The 20,424-nt window shown below is 49.6% G+C and overlaps 1 protein-coding gene across 1 annotated transcript in view; it reads right to left on the bottom strand.

Moving 5' to 3' along the window:
- Positions 1-20,424, bottom strand: part of si:ch211-236l14.4 (SITS-binding protein) — a 187,794-nt gene that overhangs the window by 71,618 nt on the left and 95,752 nt on the right. The window lies entirely within an intron of this gene.

The following is a 20,424-nucleotide window of genomic DNA, read 5'->3' as shown; positions in this document are numbered from 1 at the left end:
CTCAGCAGTGCTCACACTCTTAATAATATCCTTCTATCAATACCACCCTCCATTAGCACACCCTCAGCATCTCCAACATAACAGTTCCGCACTGCACTCCCCAACAGTCCAATGTGCCCTCAGTAGTATTCCTTTGACAGTCCAGCCCTCCTGCAGCACTGTTCCTTTATCAGTCTAGCATGCCTTCGACGGTGCCCCTGTAGTAATGCAGAGCTTCCTCAGTCCAGCAATAATTCAGCACTGCCGACCCACACTCCCATACTCCCTCAGTTCTGCCACTCTATCAGCTCAGGATGCTCCAAGCACTGGTTTTTGAACTATCCTGTGCTCTCTTAGTACTCCTGTTCTGACAATCCTGCATTCATTGAATACCATCCCTCAGCAGTCCAGCAGTCTTTCAGCTCCACCTCCTCAACCATCCAACACTGCTTCAGCATTGCCCTTCTGTCAATCCAACACTCTCTCAGTATTGTCACTCCAAAAGTGACCGTTCCCTCAGCACTGTCCCTCCAGCAGTACAGTACTCCCTCAAACATATCCCTCTGAATGTTACTTCAGTGACGTGCTTCCAACACTGACCCTTCCAACAGGCCATATTTCCCAGCACAGTTACTCCAACAATGTCAACATCTCATCACCTCACCTCCAACAGATTAGTGCTCTTTCAGGACTGCTTCTCTGATAGTCCAGCACTCCTTCAGAAATTCCCATGGTCTTCACTCCAATTATCCAATTATCATTGTGAGTTTAGAAGAATGAGAGGTGATTAACTTGTAAAGTATAATATTCTTATCAGGGATAAAAAGAAGATGCAGAGTTGAAATTTCCCTGCCTGGAATATCCAGAATTAGAAATCGCATCCTCAAAATAGGGAATTAAGACAATAAATGTCATATCCTACTGGGTAATGGATCTTTGGAATTCAGGATCTGGAATTTCATGGGAGGCTCAATCACTAAGTATATTGATGACAGAGATTGAAAGACTTCTAGATTTTAAGGAGATGAACGAAAACAGGATTAGCTCAGGAATGTGGCACTGAAGTAAAAGTTAAATCTCATTATTATTGAATGGTAGTGTGGGCATAAGGGGCCATATGGCCTCTTCCTATTCCTTCTGTGTTAATCCAATGCCCTTTTTTTTTTACTACAATTCGTACAGCGGAGAGCCTCTGTACTGCTTTCTTAGTGTCAGCCTGAGCTGACTCCATGGATCGAATGTTTTCCAGTGTGAGATACTGCTGGGTGTGAGGCTGGCAGTGTGCCCTGGAGCTCTATGCTATTCACAGCCAACGACTTCATAAGGTATGGGGAAGGGTCAGGGGGGAAAGGGGAGAAATGCAGTCTCTGATGCCTTCTGGAACCAAAACAAATTCAGAAGGTGATGAGCTGTTTTCAGTTTACAACAGCATCCACATGCACTGTCCAACAACTCCCCTCTCTCCACTGGTATGTGAACACAGCTGACTGCAAAAGGTCATCACACCTAAGGAATAATGAGTACACCATTCAGCTCTGCCCCTCAGTTTATTAGGATAATGATTTATCATTAACCTCACATTCCTGCCCTAGTTCCCTAACTCTCGTTTTGCCTGTGTAAGGGGGTTCTCTGTAATGTTAACTATGCTAACTGCTCAGGCTGATAAAATGGCTTCTCTGTAATGCTAACTGCTGAGGTAATGGGTTTTTCTGTAGCTGCCATGTTTGGATTATAACTACAGATAACAGGGAACTAACCAATGGGGGGACATGTTATTCTATCTTGTATGTCTGGGAAACAAGCTGGTTCGCGGTCTTTTCGTTGAGAAGAGTAGAAGAGAAAGGACGCACGTGGAGCGCTCTGGTAGACCACCAGGAGTGGTCCCAGCCAAGGGTTGACGGAGTTCGGAGGAGATCGGTTGGTGGAAAGGAGACCTGGTTCCGTGAGCTCCAACAAATTTACTTGTGCACAGACTGTTTAAAACCAAATAAAGTGGCCCTTTTTCTTTTCTATTTTGTTTCTCTACTAACCACATAGTCACCGAAAGATTTATAAAGTGTAATCATTTTATTGCTTATTGTGTAGTCTGATTTTTGAATTGTGGGTCTATACTGGGGTACATTACACGGCATCCACAGAAATTTGATTACTCAGTTTGGCGGGGCTGAAAGCTGCTTCCCCTGGACAAACACGAGCTGAGTGAGCCTGAGGCTTACATTTGGGGGCTCGTCCGGGATTCAATCCTATTGGATGCTGTATGAGCATCCTGTTTAAATTACTGTTATTATGGATGCAGCTGAGTTCGAGCGCTGATGTGCAGCTGTAGGCCTGCCAGTGAGTAATGCACGCATGTTGAGTGGAGTAGAGGTTAGTGTTTCTTCAATTTTTGAGTATGGTTAAAGCTGTTAGCAAAGTTGAAATCGTATCACGAAAGTATGATAAAGAGACTTCATAAGGTATGGGGATGGATGTACGGGGGTGAGGGGGGGAGGGTGGAGCTACCAGAGTTTATTGGTGACCTAGCAGAGGCGTGTGCAAACTGTCAGGGAGGGAGAGGCTGGAGCTCAGCGAGCTGAGTTGCTGGCAGCTAGGGGCGGAGATTTGAGGGAACAATTTCTCTTGTTACTGAGGGATGAGGGGAAAGAGTGGTCAGATTTGGAAAGTTTGATTAGTTCCCGTCCCCCAGCGAAAGGTGAGGGCTCTGAGTTGACATCTGCCATTACCTCCCTGGCGAGAAAAGCAGAGGGGCCCTGCCAGAAGCTAAGAATTTTCTCCGGAATAACACCCACCCCCAAAGGTGAAGAGGATTATGAGACGTGGGTGGAGCAAACCTCACAGTTGTTAGGTGAGTGGCAGTGCTCGGATGACGAAAAGCCACAGAGATTGGTTGAAAGTTTGCGGGGGGGGGGTGGTGGCAGCTGAGGTAGTACAAGGTGCGAAGGTTAACCAGCCCTTGGCCTCCCTTGCTGAGTATCTGGATACCTTGGGTTGACCAGGAGTTCCTGGGAGCTCCTCGGGGAGGTTTCAAAACATGGGTCTGGAGAAGGGTGAGAAGCTCTCCGCATACCTTTTCCAGCCAGAGAGACAGCTCAATGGGCTGCAGCACTGGAGGTGGGGGGGGGGAGCATCATTCGGGCTGAGGAGGTGGATCAGTTAAGGACGGACCAGGTAACTAGGGGCGCCCAGGCTGAGGACGAGATTGTTTGGAATCTCCGGTAGTCCTATAAAATGCGGCCCCTCCATCATTCGTTCAGCTGATCAGAGGGGTGCAGAGGGATGAGAAGGCGTTGGTCCTGCGGAAGGACTCTGTCAGCAGGGTGCAGTCCTCAGTTGTAGCCCCTTGTGGTGAAGGGATCTGAGCCAGCTCCACCTGGGAGGTGGTGGCAGAGCTGAGAACTGAGAGGTCAAGGGGGTTCAGGGTAGGTGTGGACCCTTCGTATGATAGGACTGGTAAGGAGGAGCCCTCCCCCCCTTAGGGGACAGACCGCACAGAGGGCTGCGGGTGGCGGGCGTTCCGCGAGAGGAGGGGCGACTGGTAGCGTGTGCTATAACTGGGGAAGAGGGACACTTCCGGAGAGAATGTGAGCGGCTCGTCGCGTGTGCTATAACTGGGGAAGAGGGACACTTCCGGCAGGAATGTGAGCCGCTGGTCGCGTGTGCTATAACTGTGGGAAAGAGGGACACTTCCGGAGAGAATGTGAGCGGCTGGTCGCGTGTGCTATAACTGGGGAAGAGGGACACTTCCGGAGAGAATGTGAGCGGCTGGTCGCGTGTGCTATAACTGGGGAAGAGGGACACTTCCGGAGAGAATGTGAGCGGCTGGTCGCGTGTGCTATAACTGGGGAAGAGGGACACTTCCGGAGAGAATGTGAGCGGCTGGTCGCGTGTGCTATAACTGGGGAAGAGGGACACTTCCGGCGGGAATGTGAGCGGCTGGTCGCGTGTGCTATAACTGGGGAAGAGGGACACTTCCGGCAGGAATGTGAGCCGCTGGTCGCGTGTGCTATAACTGTGGGAAAGAGGGACACTTCCGGAGAGAATGTGAGCCGCTGGTCGCGTGTGCTATAACTGTGGGGAAGAGGGACACTTCCGGCGGGAATGTGAGCGGCTGGTCGCGTGTGCTATAACTGGGGAAGAGGGACACTTCCGGCGGGAATGTGAGCGGCTGGTCGCGTGTGCTATAACTGGGGAAGAGGGACACTTCCGGAGAGAATGTGAGCGGCTGGTCGCGTGTGCTATAACTGGGGAAGAGGGACACTTCCGGAGAGAATGTGAGCGGCTGGTCGCGTGTGCTATAACTGGGGAAGAGGGACACTTCCGGCGGGAATGTGAGCGGCTGGTCGCGTGTGCTATAACTGGGGAAGAGGGACACTTCCGGAGAGAATGTGAGCGGCTGGTCGCGTGTGCTATAACTGGGGAAGAGGGACACTTCCGGCGGGAATGTGAGCGGCTGGTCGCGTGTGCTATAACTGGGGAAGAGGGACACTTCCGGCAGGAATGTGAGCGGCTGGTCGCGTGTGCTATAACTGTGGGAAAGAGGGACACTTCCGGAGAGAATGTGAGCCGCTGGTCGCGTGTGCTATAACTGTGGGGAAGAGGGACACTTCCGGAGAGAATGTGAGCGGCTGGTCGCGTGTGCTATAACTGGGGAAGAGGGACACTTCCGGCGGGAATGTGAGCGGCTGGTCGCGTGTGCTATAACTGGGGAAGAGGGACACTTCCGGAGAGAATGTGAGCGGCTGGTCGCGTGTGCTATAACTGGGGAAGAGGGACACTTCCGGCGGGAATGTGAGCGGCTGGTCGCGTGTGCTATAACTGGGGAAGAGGGACACTTCCGGCGGGAATGTGAGCGGCTGGTCGCGTGTGCTATAACTGTGGGAAAGAGGGACACTTCCGGCGGGAATGTGAGCGGCTGGTCGCGTGTGCTATAACTGTGGGAAAGAGGGACACTTCCGGCGGGAATGTGAGCGGCTGGTCGCGTGTGCTATAACTGGGGAAGAGGGACACTTCCGGCAGGAATGTGAGCCGCTGGTCGCGTGTGCTATAACTGTGGGAAAGAGGGACACTTCCGGAGAGAATGTGAGCGGCTGGTCGCGTGTGCTATAACTGTGGGGAAGAGGGACACTTCCGGAAAGAATGTGAGCAGCTGGTCGCGTGTGCTATAACTGGGGAAGAGGGACACTTCCGGCGGGAATGTGAGCGGCTGGTCGCGTGTGCTATAACTGGGGAAGAGGGACACTTCCGGCAGGAATGTGAGCGGCTGGTCGCGTGTGCTATAACTGTGGGAAAGAGGGACACTTCCGGAGAGAATGTGAGCCGCTGGTCGCGTGTGCTATAACTGTGGGGAAGAGGGACACTTCCGGAGAGAATGTGAGCGGCTGGTCGCGTGTGCTATAACTGGGGAAGAGGGACACTTCCGGCGGGAATGTGAGCGGCTGGTCGCGTGTGCTATAACTGGGGAAGAGGGACACTTCCGGAGAGAATGTGAGCGGCTGGTCGCGTGTGCTATAACTGGGGAAGAGGGACACTTCCGGCGGGAATGTGAGCGGCTGGTCGCGTGTGCTATAACTGGGGAAGAGGGACACTTCCGGCGGGAATGTGAGCGGCTGGTCGCGTGTGCTATAACTGTGGGAATGAGGGACACTTCCGGCGGGAATGTGAGCGGCTGGTCGCGTGTGCTATAACTGTGGGAAAGAGGGACACTTCCGGCGGGAATGTGAGCGGCTAGTCGCGTGTGCTATAACTGTGGGAAAGAGGGACACTTCCGGCGGGAATGTGAGCGGCTGGTCGCGTGTGCTATAACTGGGGAAGAGGGACACTTCCGGCGGGAACGTGAGCGGCTGGTCGCGTGTGCTATAACTGGGGAAGAGGGACACTTCCGGCGGGAACGTGAGCGGCTGGTCGCGTGTGCTATAACTGGGGAAGAGGGACACTTCCGGCGGGAACGTGAACGGCTGGTCGCGTGTGCTATAACTGGGGAAGAGGGACACTTCCGGCGGGAACGTGAGCGGCTGGTCGCGTGTGCTATAACTGGGGAAGAGGGACACTTCCGGCGGGAACGTGAGCGGCTGGTCGCGTGTGCTATAACTGGGGAAGAGGGACACTTCCGGCGGGAACGTGAGCGGCTGGTCGCGTGTGCTATAACTGGGGAAGAGGGACACTTCCGGCGGGAACGTGAGCGGCTGGTCGCATGTGCTATAACTGGGGAAGAGGGACACTTCCGGTGGGAATGTGAGCCGCACGAAGCCCCTCGGAGAGCGAGCCCCCGGGTATCCAAGCAGGGAGAGGTGTCGGGAAACTTAGTGGAGACCCAGTGAGTGAACGGCCTGGTGTCTCTGGGGGAACACGTTCCCAGCAATGTACCAAGGAACTCCTGAAAGCAAAAGACCCTATTCCTGATGGATTAGTGGGACCCCGATCCAGCGTGTCGCTACGGATAGAGTGAATCTATGCTAAAGCCATACTCGACACGGAGTCACAGGTCACGTTACTGTACCATTCATTCTACCGTCAATATCTGAAGCATTTGCCCTTGAGCCCATTCAATGCACTGGAGATTTGGGGTATCAGTGTTGGTGATTACCCATACGATAGTTATTTGTCAGTGAGATTGGAGTTTTTGGAGGTCAGTATGGGAGTGTCTGAAGTTCTTGAGACATTGGTGCTGGTTCGTCCGGATCCGGTTGAGACAGGCAGCGTTTCCATTCTGGTGGGGACCAGCATCCCTCTTGTACGAAGGCTCATGGGGGCCTGTAAGGAGAAGGCGGGGGAGAGCTTTTTGGGACCCTATCTGTACACCCAGTGTTTCGAGCTGCATTTGAGGAAGTGCGTGGCCGCAGTGGGCCGGATACTGAATTTAAACGAGGGACTGTGTTGTGCACCCAGTCGAAGCCTAAGGTGATACAGCCAGGGGAAGTGGCGAGAGTACCGTAGGGCCAGCTGGGGTGCTGGTGAGACCCGAGTTGCAGAGGCTTTCAGTGGTACAGGTGAGCAGAATGGCTATGATTGTCAGGAACACTACGAAGAGAGCGCACCTTTAAGAGAGGGATGCCCTGGCGCACTTGTTCCCAGTGACGGTGATGTCTAGCGCCCCCATGAGGCCCACTGGGGAGAAACTATTGGAAAAAAGGGAAAAGCTGACTGCTGAGGCCTTTAACTTTCGGGACTCTCCTGTGCCGCCGGGTTGGAAACAGAGGCTGGTGGAGAAGATGTTGAAGTTGGAAGGTGTCTTTTCCCTTGGCGAGTTTGATGTGGGTTGTTCCAAGAGCACTCAGCACACTATCTGGGTGTCTGAGGACACCCCGTTTAGGGAGAGGCCGCGGCGACTGGCCCCTGCAGACGTGGAAGACGTGTGGCAGCACTTGCGCAAGTTGAAGGAAGCTGGGATTATCACAGAGTCCCGAAGCCCCTATACGTCCCCAATGGTAGTGGCTCGGAAGAAAAGTGGGAAGGTACGTGTGTGTGTGTGTGGACTACAGGACCCTGAACAGGAGCACCGTCCCTGACCAGTATACAGTCCTGAGGGTTGAAAACGCACTGGCCTGTTTGAGTGGGGCAAAGTGGTTCAGTGTGCTGGACTTGAGGAGTGGATATTATCAGATCCCGATGAGTGAGGCCGATAAAGAGAAGACGGCATTTATACGTCCCCTGGGATTCTTCCAGTTCGAACGGATGCCCCAAGGCATATTGGGAGCCCCTGCCACCTTCCAGAGGGTCATGGAGAAGACGGTGGGGGATATGATCTTGCTTGAAGTGCTGGTATATTTGGATGACTTGATAGTATTTGGGCCCACCTTGGAAGAACGTGAGGCAAGGTTACTGAAGGTGCTAGGGCGACTGAAGGAGGAAGGGTTAAAACTTTCCCTGGACAAGTGCCAGTTCTGCAAGACGTCTGTCAGTTATGTCGGGTATATAATCTCATGAGAAGGAGTGGCTACAGACCCGGCTAAGATAGAACCGGTGACCATGGGGCTGCAGCCCCAGACTGTGAGTGCTCTGCGCTCATTCCTGGGGTCCTGTGGGTATTATCGGAGATCCGTGAAGGGCTACGCAAAAGTGAGTCACCCCTTGAACCAGCTTCTGTGTGGTTACCCTCCCTCGGGGAAGAAAGGGAAAAAAGGACGGGAGGTTGGGGATATCTAAACCCTTCGGAGCCCTATGGACAAAAGTGGGATGCAAAATGTGAGGAGGCTTTTCAATCGCTGAAGGAGGTGCTGACTTTTGCAGACCCCCAATTGCCGTATGTTCTACACACTGATGCCAGCCGAGAGGGGCGAGGGGCATCCTGTATCAGGATCAGGGCACCGGGTTGAGGCCTGTGGCAGCTGTCAGCCAGAGTTTGTCGCACTCTGAGAGAAACTATCCCAATCACAAGTTGGAATTCCTGGTGTTGAAATGGGCGATGGTGGATAGGCTGAGTGACTATCTCTACGTGGCCCCGTTTGAGGTGATGACGGATAACAATCCTCTCACTTATATCCTGAACTCACCGAAACTGGATACCACAGTCCATTGGTGGTTGGCAGCGTTGTCCGTATATGTCTTCAGCCTGAAGTGCCGGCCGGGGAGCCGGAACATCGATGCAGATGTTTTGTCCCGATGGGTGCATGAGGGATTGGACAGGGACGAGGATGAGGAGTGGGAGAGTGTTCTTGCGCCTGGGATGAAGGCCATGGGTCAGTTTGTGATCGCCGCGAAGGCCGAGGACAAGGTGAGGCCGGATCAAGCAGTGAATCAACTGAGGGTTTCTGATGACACTCTGCCCCCATTTACTGTAACCTGACTGCTCTGAAGACCAAGCAGTTGCCTGAATTGAGTTCTGGGGAAGTGGCAGCTGCTCAGCAAGATGACCTGGGCATTGGCACTATTTGGTACGCGGTTAAAAAGGGGGATATGGCTCAGGTGGAGAAGACGAAACACGTTTCGGTGCCTTCACTACTGAAAGAATGGCCTCAGTTGAAGAACCAAATCTTATACCAGGTCACGTCACCCCTAGACCGACCTCGGCGTTGCCAGCTGGTCCTGCCTGAGAAGTATTGGAGAATTGTGTTGAGGTCACTTCATGATGAGTCTGGACATTTGGGGGTGGAAAAGACCTATGGATTGCTCAGAGACCGGTATTACTGGCCCCGAATGAAGTCGGAGGTAGAAAAGTACTGCAAGTCGTGCATTCACTGCATATGGCAGAAGTCACTGCCTGCACAGGTAGCCCTTGCAGAGTGCAGGGCCCCTGGACCTGGTGTGTATGGATCTCCTGTCCACAGAACCTGATGCCAGCAACACAGCGAATGTCTTAGTCATCACGGACCACTACACTAGGTATGCTCAGGCTTTTCCTACCAAGGACCAGCAGGCGCCTATGGTGGCAAAAGTGTTACGGGAGAAGTGTTTTGTTCATTACAGCCTTCCCAGGCGGATACATAGTGACCAGGGACAGGACTTCAAGAGTAGACTCATCTATGAGTTATTGGGCATGCTTGGAGTTGAGAAATCGAGGACCACGCCCTATCACCCGCAGGGGGATCCCCAGCCTGAGAGGTTTAATCAGACCCTGCTAGACATGCTTGGGACCCTAGAGATCAGCAAGAGCAGGTGGAGTCAACATATTGGGCATCTGGTTCACTGTTACAACTGCACATGAAGTGACACTACTGGGTACTCGCCCTATTATCTGATGTTTGGGTGCAAGGCCAGCTTGCCCACTGACCTTTGTTTTGGGACTGACGCGGGTAAACATACCACCAAAGCATTATCTGAAGTATGTGTCTGACATGAGAAAAGAGCTGAAAAGGGCGTACGAGCTGGCTGGGGTGGCAGCTGCCAAACAGAATCAGGGAAATAAGAGGAGGTATGATCAGAAAGTGAAGTTCACCCAACTACTACCGGGAGACCAAGTCCTCATAAGGAATTTGGGACTATCTGGAAAGCACGTTGGATGACTGCTGGGCAGTCACACCTTATGAGGTGGAGAGTCGGATGCCAAACCTACCGGTTTTCCGGGTGAGACCAGGGGAGGGGAAGAGGCCTGTCAAGATTCTCCATCGGAACCACCTATTGCCCCTGGGACAAGAGGTGCAAGTAAACCGAGAGCCTACACTGAGTACGACGACTCTGAGGAACCACAGGACGAGGGAGGAGCACACCGCGGAAGAGACTGGGCCGGGCCCAGCCCCTGAAAGGAATACTGATTCGGAGGATGAAGATTCAGATGTGTGGTACACACTGCCGTTCGCTAACTCCCCTTTGATGGAGGAAGAGACTTCTCCCACTGAGTCAGGTGAGTCGGTGGGGGCCATTGGTGGGCATCCTGGGGTACAGCAGGACACTGAAGGAGAGGAGGTGGGGCCTGAACACAAGACAGAGGGCTCCGAGTTGCAGAGGGGCCTGAGTGATAGATCGCGGGAGGTTTCGCCAGGTAAGCCAAAGTGTGCCCAATAGTGTCTGAGCTGGAAGAGTTACGAGAGGAGGTACGGAGGTCTCAGAGAATTAGGAACCCCGCAGATAGGTTGGCAATGTAGTGCCAGGGGAACAGGGTGTGATCGCTACTGTTCTGGGGAGCTATGTCACTGCTTTTTGCACTTGGATCGGGCTCCGTGTTTTGCGGGAAGGGTTGGCAAATTATCTTAATGTCATGAGGGCATGACTAAATTTGGTGGGGGGGTAGTGTAAGGGGGTTCTCTGTAATGCTAACTATGCTAACTGCTCAGGCTGATAAAATGGCTTCTCTGTAATGCTAACTGCTGAGGTAATGGGTTTTTCTATGGCTGCGATGTTTGGGTTATAACTACAGATAACTGGGACCTAACCAATGGGGGAACATGTTATTCTATCTTGTATGTCTGGGAACCGAGCTGGTTCGTGGTCTTTTCGTCGAGGAGAGGAGAAGAGGAAGGACGCACGTGGAGCGCTCTGGTAGACCACCCGGAGTGGTCCCAGCCGAGGGGCGACGGAGTTCGGAGGAGATCGGTTGGTGGAAAGGAGACCTGGTTCCGTGAGCTCCAATGAATTTATTTGTGCACAGACTGTTTAAAACCAAATAAAGAGGCCCTTTTTCTTTTCTGTTTTGTTTCTCTACTAACCACATAGTCACCGTAAGTTTTATAAAGTGTAATCATTTTATCGTTTATTGTGTACTGTCTGATTTTTGAATTGTGGGTCAGTACTGGGGTACATTACACGGCATCCACACAAACTTGGTTACTCAGTTTGGTGGGGATGAAGGCCACTTCCCCTGGACAAACACTAGCTGAGCGAGCCTGAGGCTTACACCTGCATAACAAAAATAGTGAAAAGGGAAGGGTTGCATTGTCTGCCTACATTTGTGATGGATCATAAGTATCAGATAATCTTTTGCCTGGGGATACAGGCAAAGAGTTACTCCAGTAATTTACTTTCTGCATTACTTCCATTGCATCCCCGTACCACCAAACCCCTCTACCCTTAAGATCATGTGTAGCTCAGACAAGGCACTCCATGGGGAATTGGTCTCAAAGACATTCTGCAGGGTTGGGACCAAGTTCAGAAATAAAAGCACTCTCAGAATGTTGTGAAGAATAGTTCATTACTGCCTGGAATAAGTCCTGAGAACTTCAGAATAAATAAGAAAAATGAGTGGGTTTTCCCTCCTGCTGGAAATCTTCCCTTCTTTAATCCCTGTTGATTTTTAATCATAAGGCACAGGGCATCCTTACAAATAATCTTTTGGTTAAAACAGTGCCAAGATGAGGTTTCTGTCATAGTCATAGCTCAAAATTAGTTGTCTTTGTTTCTTTTTTAAGGCTTGTAGGGATGGCTTTGGGGACAGAGGGGGAAATTAGGACTCGAGACAGGGGATATGGAGGAATTAGAGGACAGGCTGGAGTCTAAGTTCCAAGGCAAGTGATGTGGATGTGGTCAGAGGTTGGGCCAGCCGACCAGTAAGGACAAGAGCAAGTGCTCCCCCAGGTCAGTGAGTCATCGGCTGCTTCTGAGATCAGGTTCCATGTGAGCAGGAGGCACGAGAGACAGTGAATCCCCAGGCACATGAAGCAGCAAGACCAGAGTTCCAGGCCTAGTATTCAGGTCCCATCATCTGCGAGTGCAGAGTTCAAGCCCTGAAGTCCGGGTCCTCATTTGTCAAGCAACACACATCAAAGTTGCTGGGGAACGCAACAGGCCAGGCAGCATCTGTAGGAAGAGGTGCAGTCGACGTTTCAGGCCGAGACCCTTCGTCAGGACTAACTGAAGGAAGAGTGAGTAACAGATTTGAAAGTGGGAGGGGGAGGGGGAGATCCAAAATGATAGGAGAAGACAGGAGAGGGAGGGATGGAGCCAAGAGCTGGACAGGTGATAGGCAAAAGGGATACGAGAGGATCATGGGACAGGAGGTCCGGGAAGAAAGACGGCGGGGGGGGGACCCAGAGGATGGGCAAGGGGTATAGTCAGAGGGACAGAGGGAGAAAAAGGAGAGGGAGAGAAAGAATGTGTGCATAAAAATAAATAACGGAAGGGGTACGAGGGGGAGGTGGGGCGTTAGCGGAAGTTAGAGAAGTCGATGTTCATGCCATCAGGTAAGAGGCTACCCAGACGGAATATAAGGTGTTGTTCCTCCAACCTGAGTGTGGTTTCATCTTTACAGTAGAGGAGGCCTTAGATAGACATGTCAGAATGGGAATGGGATGTGGAATTAAAATGTGTGGCCACTGGGAGATCCTGCTTTCTCTGGCGGACAGAGCGTAGATGTTCAGCAAAGCGGTCTCCCAGTCTGCGTCGGGTCTCGCCAATATATTGAAGGCCACATCGGGAGCACCGGACGCAGTGTATCGCCCCAGCCGACTCACAGGTGAAGTTTCGCCTCACCTGGAAGGACTGTTTGGGGCCCTGAATGGTGGTAAGGGAGGAAGTGTAAGGGCATGTGTAGCACTTGTTCCACTTACACGGATAAGTGCCAGGAGGGAGATCAGTGGGGAGGGATGGGGGGGACGAATGGACAAGGGAGTCGCGTAGGGAGCGATCCCTGTGGAATGCAGAGAGAGGGGGAGAGGGAAAGATGTGCTTAGTGGTGGGATCCCGTTGGAGGTGGTGGAAGTTACGGAGAATAATATGTTGGACCCGGAGGCTGGTGGGGTGGTAGGTGAGGACCAGGGGAACACTATTCCTAGTGGGGTGGCGGGAGGATGGAGTGAGAGCAGATGTGCGTGAAATGGGGGAGATGCCTTTGAGAGCAGAGTTGATAGTGGAGGAAGGGAAGTCCCTTTCTTTAAAAAAGGAAGACATCTCCCTCGTCCTGGATCCGGGGAGAAAGACAAGGCCGGGGGGAAACCCAGAGGATGGGCATGGGGTATAGTCAGAGGGACAAAGGGAGAAAAAGGAGAGAGAGAGAGAAAGAATGTGTGTATAAAAATAAATAACGGATGGGGTACGAGGGGGAAGTGGGGTATTAGCAGAAGTTAGAGAAGTCGATGTTAATGCCATCAGGTTGGAGGCTACCCAGACGGAAAATAAGGTGTTGTTCCTCCAACCTGAGTGTGGCTTCATCTTTACATCTTTCCTCATTTGTCATCATTAGCAAGTCCAGGGTCAGTACTGAAGATTAAAGTCAGAAGGTCAATCGGAAGTCCAGATTGAAGCCCAGAGGTCAATGGCAAGTCCAGAAGTCAAGGCCGCACGCTGGAGCCAAGACTATGAAGTTCTGCAAGTCCACTGGAGAAGTTGAAGGCCCAATGTCTGCGAATCCATGAGTCCTCTGGAGACTAAAGATGGCCTGTCCTAGGGTCAGAGGACTGTGTGTGTGCGTGGATGGGTGTGAGGAATGGGAGTTGTTTTGCTGTTGTTCTGTTTTGTTGTATTCTGTCTTGTCCTGCTGGGCCTGATGGATATCCTACATTGGTGCCCGAAGGTGTGGCAACACTTGCAGGCTGCCCCAATTACATCCTTGGCTGTATTGGTTGTTAACACAAGTGACATTGTTGATTATACATTTTGATATTCATGTGATAAATAAATCTGAATCTGGAATAAGAACTCCTGTGAAGTGGCAAACTCTTCATCTGTGCCTCGTGGATTTGGTGATTCCAGCCCTCCTCTGCACTAACATTAGCTGAGAACATAGCACTGTTGCCTAGAGGTAGATACCAGTGTGTTCTCTCAATCCTTTACTGCACTTCACTCACAGGCTCTGAGAAATGAAGTTGAGAAAGTCCTGGAAGGTGGGGGAAGGGGGATCCAGGCAGTATCAGAAACAGTCAGGGAATCTACTACACGGCTAAGTCAGCATTCAGCATGCTAAACATTCCCAAGCTGCTCGAAATGGACTTGGGCAAAAAGCCACTTCGGTGAGTGGCCAGGCCTATGCGTCAGCACACAGCCCAAGGCTGGAAGGCTCATGGCTCAGAACAGACGTTTGTAAGCTCGGCTGCCGTGATTATTGTACATGGTAAGTTACATGAGCTCATCTGTTCCAAAGCTCACATTCATGTTAGGGAGACCGGTCCACGTCGGAAAATCATCAGCCAGCCAGAGGAGCTTATAAAGGTCTCCCTTTGACTGTCTGTTGAAATTGAGCCAGAGTGCTTAGAAGCACAGAAGCTTTGAGCTGCTCCCAGGCAGTCACTAATGTTATATGAGACAACAGTCCTGACACTAACACCGATCTCTTCCATCCATCCAGCACTCGAATTTCTCTCTGTCCATGCACCAGCCCCCGTGCTGACCCCTTCCTGGATTACCCCATCCCTATTGTACTCACCACCACCTCTCAGCTAGCAGTGGCTGTAGGGAGATTCAGTTACTGCCACTGACAGTGTAAGGATTGGAAAACAGTCTCACAATGAGCCCAAGTCAGAGGGTGGAAGTTAAAACTGTTCACTGCTCCATCATGTACTCCTTACAGCCCTGGCTCAGCTCCAACACTTTAAATAGAGTGTGCCATGGATCCCACTGAAACACCTACTGTCCAGTGCCTGTAAATCTGTTTTCAACCTATAGATCCAGGATAGACTCTGGGAGGAGCCTGTCTGATTATTAGGAAAAGTGCTCACTGGGAACCCATAAATCAGTGCAGACCTTCAATAACCCTCATAGCTCCACGCTCACAAGGCCTGTGATAAATGCAGTTTCCCAATCGTTGTTGCTGCACTTACCGTAACGCAGACTACAGACACCAGAATCTAGCACAAAAACCCACTACTTTAAGAGCTCACAAACAAGAGAAAATTGGCAGATGCTGGAAACCTAAGCAACACAAGCAAAATACACTGGAGAAACTCAGCAGGCCAGGCAACATCTATGGAAAAGAGTACAGTCAACGTTTCAGGCCGAGACCCTTCAGCAGGACTGGAAAAAAAAGATGAGGAGTAGATTTAAAAGGTGGGAGAGGGCAGAGAGAAACACAAGGTGATATGTGACACCTGAAAGAAGAGAGGGGGAGCCATGAAGTAAAGAGCTAAGAAGTTGATTGGTGAAAGAGATACAGGGCTGGAGAAGGGGGAGTCCAATAGGAGAGAACAGAAAGCCATGGAAGAAAGAAAAGTGGGGAGGAGCATCAGAGGGATGAGATGGATAGGCAAGGAGATGAGGTGAGAGAGAGAAAGGGGATGGGGAATGGTGAAGGAGGTGGTGGGGCGGGGGAGGGGGGTGGGGCATTACCAGAAGTTTGAGAAATCGATGTTCATGCTATCAGGTTGGAGGCTAGCCAGACGGAATATAAGGTGTTGTTTCTCCAACCTGAGTGTGGTTTCATCTTTACAGTAGAGGAGGCCATTGATAGACGTATCAGAATGCAAATAGGAAATGGAATTAAAATGGGTGGCAACTGGGAGATTCCGCTTCTGGCGGATGGAGTGTAGGTGCTCGGCGAAGTGGTCTCCCAATCTATGTTAGGTCTCACCGATATACAGGAGGCCATATCAGGAGCACCGGACACTGTATATGACCCCAACAGACTCACAAGTGAAGAGTCACCTCCCCTGGAAAAACTATCTGGGGCCCTGAAGGACAAGAGAAACCCTATCCCTGATAGGGTGGCAAGAGGATGGGATAAGGGCAGACATGAGTGAAATAGAAGAGATGTGGTTGAGAGCAGTGTTGATGGTGAAGGAAGGGAAACCTTTTTCATTGATAAAGGAGGACATCTCCTTTGTTCTAGAATGAAAAGCCTCATTCTGAGAGCAAGTGCAGCAGAGACAGAGGAATTGAGAGAAGGGGATAGCGTTTTTACAAGTAACAGGCTGGGAAGAGGTATAGTCCACATAGCTGTGAGAGTCTGTAGGTTTATAATAGATATCAGTAGATAAGCTGTCTCCAGAGATAGAGAGAGTGAGATCAAGAAAGGGGAGAGAGATGTTGGAAATGGACTAGGTAAATTTAAGGGTAGGGTGGAAGTTGGAAGCAAAGTTAATGAAGTTAATGAGCTCGGCATGGGTGCAGGAAGCAGCACCAATGCAGTCGTCGATGTAGCATAGTAAAAGTGGGGGACAGACACCAGTGTTAGCTTGGAACACAGACTCTTCTACATAGCCAACAAAAAGGCAGAATGTTTTTGTTTGAAGAAAGTAGGGAGCTAAAGGAGAAATTATTAAGAGTGAGGACAAGTTCTGCTAGATGGAAGACAGTGGTGGTGGAGGGGACCTGGTTGGGTCTGGTGACCACAAAGAATGGAGAGCTTTGAGGCCTTCCTGGTGGGGGATGGAGGTGTCATTGAAAAGATTCAGAGTGTGTGAAGTGTCACTGATGTAGATAGGAAAAGACTGATCTAGGGGGGATAAGACAGAGTTGAGGTACGCAGATACGAGTTCAGTGGGGCAGGAACAAGTTGAAACAATGGGTCAACCTGGACAAGTGGATTTGTGGACCTTGGGTAAGAGGTAGAAATGGGAGATGCAGGGTGCGGAAATTATAAGGTTGGTAGTGGTGGATGGGAGATCCCCAGAGTCAATAAGGTTGGTGATGGTGTGGGAGACAATGGCCTGGTGTTCCTTGGTGGGATCCTGTTCCAGGAGTAAGTAAGATGAGGTGTCTGAGAGTTGTCGCTGGGCCTCAGTAAGGTAGGGGTCAGTCCCCTTTATCTGTGGGTTTGATGGTGAGGTTAGGATTAGCGTGGACGAAGTGGAGAGTGAAGTGTTCAGAAGGGATAGGTTCGAATTGGAGAGAGAAGTGTTGAAGACCGGAGAAAGGGTCATCGGTGTGGGGTGGGGAGTCCTTGCTGAAGAAGTAGGCTCGGAAACAGAGACGGCAGAAGAAAAGCTCAACTGTACTTTTTTCCATAGATGCTGCCTGGCCTGCTGAGTTCCTTCAGCATTTTATGTGTTTTGCTTTAAGAGTTCAGCAGGTAAAGCAGCATCTATGGAGGCAAAGTTATAGTTAGTTGGATGACAGTTGCTGAAGGGTTGTGTGGGGAGAACAACCTGTTTGAAGTATAAGTTGGTTAATGAAGGACTCCATGTGCTCTCAGCTCCAGTTCACATTCCCCTCTACTGGCAGCCTCCTCCATCAAACAGAATTTGAACTAAACATCTCTTTTGGCTCCTCTCACCTTCTTCAGACAAAGTTATAGCCAGAGATGCACACGAGCCCCAACAATGCCTGCCTTCTCTTTAAGTACTGAGCAGTCCATGTTCCAAACTTAATTTGACACCGCTCCCCACCTCTTTCTTTGCTACATCAACAATAACTTTGGTGCTGCTTTCTGCACCCACATGAAACTCATGTTTCATAACAATCAAAGTGAGGTTTACTATAGAGAAGTACAGCCCATCTCGTTCTTGCCGAAACCATTGAAATTGCCTACTCCCATTGGCTTGCACTGGGTCCATAGCTCTCTATATCCATACTATCCGAGTACCTATCCAAACTTCTCAAACATTGAAATAGAGCTCGCATGGACCACGTGGCTGGCAGCTCATTCCATATTCTCACGACCTACTGCGTGAAGTTTTTCCTCATATTCCCCCTAAATATCTCACCTTTCACCCTTAACCTATGACCTCTGGTTGTACTCCCACCCAATTTCAGTGGAAAAAAACTTTTGCATCTACCCTATCAATACCCCTCAATTGTGTATACCTCTATCAAATCTTCTCTCAATCTTTTAAGTTCTAGAGAATACAGTCCTAACCTATTCAATCTTTCCTTGTAAGTCAGGACCTCCAGACCCAGCAACATCCTTGTAACACACACATTTGCTGGAGGAACTCAACAGGTCAGGCAGCAACTATGGACTGAGTACAGCTGACGTTTCGGGCCGAAAGCCTTCGTCAGGACACATAATGAAGAATTCCTGCTGAAGGGTCTCGGCTTAAAATGTCGACTATACTCTTTTCCATAGCCTCCAGCAGTTTGTGTATATAGCTTGGATTTCCATCATCTGTAGATTTTCTCTTGTTTGTGGTTGAATATCCTTGTATGTTTTCTCTGCACTCTTTAGACATTAGTTATAGTTTTCCTGTAGGTAAGTGACCAAAACTGCACACATTACTTCACATTAGGCCTCACCAATGTCAACGTGTTATAAAATTTCAACATAACATCCCATCTTCTGTACGCAATACATTGATTTATGAAGGTCAATGTGCCAAAAGCTTTCTTTACAACTCTGTCTACATGTGACACCACGTTGAACAAATTATAGACCAGTATTCTCAGAACCTTTGTTCTACCACACTCCTCAGTGCTCTACTGTTCACTGCGTAAAACTTACCCTGGTTGATCCTACCAAAGCGCAAAACTTTGCACTTGTCTGCATTAAATTCCATCTACTATTTTTCAGCTCATTTTTCCAGCTGATGCAGATCCCACTGCAAGCCATGATAGCCTTCCTCACTGTCCACTACACCCCCAATCTTGGTGTCATCCACAAATTTACTGATTCAGTTACCACATTATCATCCAGATCATTGATAGACAGTGCCTATAAAAATTATTCAACCCCCCCCCACCTTGGAAGTTTTCATGTTTTATTGTTTTGTGACATTGAATCACAGTGGATTTAATTTGGCTTTTTTTGACACTGGTAAACAGAAAAAGTGTCAAAGTTAAAACAAAGTGATCTAAATTAGTTACAAAAATAAAACACAAAATAATTGATTGTATAAGTATTCACTGCCTTCAATATGACACGTCAAATCATCACTGGTGCAGCCAATTGGTTTTATCAGTCACATAATTAGTTAAATGGCAATCACCTGTGTGCAGTCACAGTGTTTCAATGGTTTGTAGTAAAAATACATCTGTATCTGGAAGGACCAACTGCTGGTGTGTCAGTATTCTGGCAAAAACTACACCATGAAGACAAAAGAACACTCCAAGCAACTCCACAAAAAGATTATTGATTAGTTTGTGCCAGCATAGACATCAGAAAAGATGGTTGCAATGGAAATGGTAGAGCCAAGATGTGAAATTCCATGGCTCAGCTCCTAAATTAGCAAAGAAACACACATAAAATACTAACAGAAACACAAGAGATTCTGCAATTGCTAGAAAACTGGAGCAATACATACAAAAATGCTGGAGGATCTCAGCAGGTCAGGCAGCATCTATAGAAATAAACAAACAGTTGATGTTTTGGGCTGTGACTCTCCATCAGGACTGGAAAGGAAGGGAAAAGGAGAAGGAGGGCAGACTAGTAGGTGATAGGTGAAGCCAGGTGAGTGGGAAATGTAAAGGGCTGCAGAAGGAAGAATCTGATAGGAGAGGATTCCGAATCAAAATCAGGTTTAATATCAATTATGCAACACATTATAACATTACAGTAAGAATATACAGAGTCTAGGAAAAGTATTCACCCCCCCCCCCGCCCCCCGGAAGTTTTCATGCTTTGTTTTACAGAATTGAATCACAGTGGATTTAATTTGACTTTTTTAATACTGATCAACAGAAAAAGACTCTTTCGTGTCAAAGTGAAAACAGATCTCTAACGAAGTGATCTAAATAATTACAAATTATAAAACACAAAATAATTGATTGCATAAGTATTCACCCGCCCCCCCCCCCTTAACACCAATCAATACCAGTGCAGCCAATTACTTTTAGAACTAATTAAATGGGAGATCAGTTTTTGGAGACCTGTATGCAGTCAAGGTGTCTCAATTGATTGTAGTAAAAATACACCTGTATTTGGAAGGTCCAACTGCTGGTGAGTCAGTATCCTGGCAAAAACTACACCGTGAAGACAAAAGAGCACTCCAGGCATTCCACAAAAAGTTTATTGAAAAGCACAAGTCAGGAGATGGATACAAGAAAATTTCCAAGTCACTGAATGTCCCCAGTTAAGTCAATCATCAAAAATTGGAAAGAATATGGAACAGCTGTAAATCTGCGTGACCATACAGAAAGGAGACGATTAGGGGAGGCCACCAAGAGACCTATAACAACCCTAGAGGAGTTACAAGCTTCAGTGGCTGAGAGACTGCACATACAACAACTGTTGCCCAGATGCTTCACCAGTCGCAACTTTATGGGAGAGTGGCAAAG

This window comes from Mobula hypostoma, chromosome 11 (genome assembly GCF_963921235.1).
Source record: "Mobula hypostoma chromosome 11, sMobHyp1.1, whole genome shotgun sequence".
NCBI classification, from domain to species: Eukaryota; Metazoa; Chordata; class Chondrichthyes; order Myliobatiformes; family Myliobatidae; genus Mobula; species Mobula hypostoma.
This window is presented reverse-complemented; position numbering and strand designations above follow the sequence as displayed.